Genomic DNA, 1,007 nt, shown 5'->3' with positions numbered 1-1,007 from the left:
TATAAAGAAATTTTTTCTCTGTTCTTACTTTTCCTCAATCCAAATAAGTCAAAGCAAAAATTGTGTATTACAATTACATAGCCCATTCTCCTCTCTATTAATAACTAAATTCAAATAAGTGGTGGTATTGCTAATGGCAATACGATAGAACATGGCTTTGAATTACATATTTAGTACAATTTTGCAGTTTAATGCAGGACAATTTATCTCCAGGAATCATTCTTATCACTAATCATTAGGACAAATACAAATTCTAACATGAAATTAAACATAAGTCTTAGAAGAAGAGTGTTCATTTTAAAAGTTACATTTCACCCACACAGAAAACATGGATCTCACATATCTTTATTTCTTTTCTTTTCTATGTAGTATGGTTGATCTTGAGCCTGCAGAGAGCAAGCTGGCCTAGGTTTCTCCAAATTCACATTTCTTTGCCTCCAATCTTATGTGTCCAATGATAGGTAGCATAATGTATCTTTATTTCTCAGTGCCCAGGACTCTTCTTGGCACAGGGCAAGGGCTAGTAAGCTGAATTCAGTTTAAGAAATCAGCAAGACTATAGAGGATCCAAAAGTTAACAATTCATTCTACAGCTTCATAAATAAGCAGGGTACACAAACATAATGAAATAAAATTGAGGATAATATACCATAGGGTAAAATAAATGTCTTACAGAAACATATAGGGCAATGTAAGCTGTATAAATCTAACTTTAATTTTTGTATTTTTTGGATTTATTTTTATTTTTTTATTGGGAAAATACTGTACAGAGGGGTTACAATTACATGGGCAAGATAATGAGTACATTTCTTTTTTATAATTTTTTTTATTGTGAAAATACTGTACAGAGGGGTTACAATTACATGGGCAAGATAATGAGTACATTTCTTATCAAGCATTGTAGCCTCCTCCTTTGTTTCCCCTTCCCATCCCTTCCCATCCTCCCCCCAATTCTCCCCGCTGATTGTAGAACTCTTAATGACAGTGAGAAAAGTATAAAAAATTTA

General features: G+C 32.7%; 1 non-coding gene across 1 annotated transcript; it reads right to left on the bottom strand.

Annotated features, from left to right (window-relative positions):
• Positions 1 to 361: 361 nt before the first annotated feature.
• On the bottom strand, positions 362 to 514 carry LOC138838679 (small nucleolar RNA SNORA38). The gene has a single exon (XR_011375710.1). It is a non-coding gene; the product is annotated as a small nucleolar RNA SNORA38 (small nucleolar RNA).
• Positions 515 to 1,007: the final 493 nt, after the last annotated feature.

Source organism: Dipodomys merriami, unplaced genomic scaffold (assembly GCF_024711535.1).
Source record: "Dipodomys merriami isolate MVZ:Mamm:240054 unplaced genomic scaffold, mDipMer1.0.p SCAF_2875, whole genome shotgun sequence".
Taxonomy (NCBI): domain Eukaryota; kingdom Metazoa; phylum Chordata; class Mammalia; order Rodentia; family Heteromyidae; genus Dipodomys; species Dipodomys merriami.
This window is presented reverse-complemented; position numbering and strand designations above follow the sequence as displayed.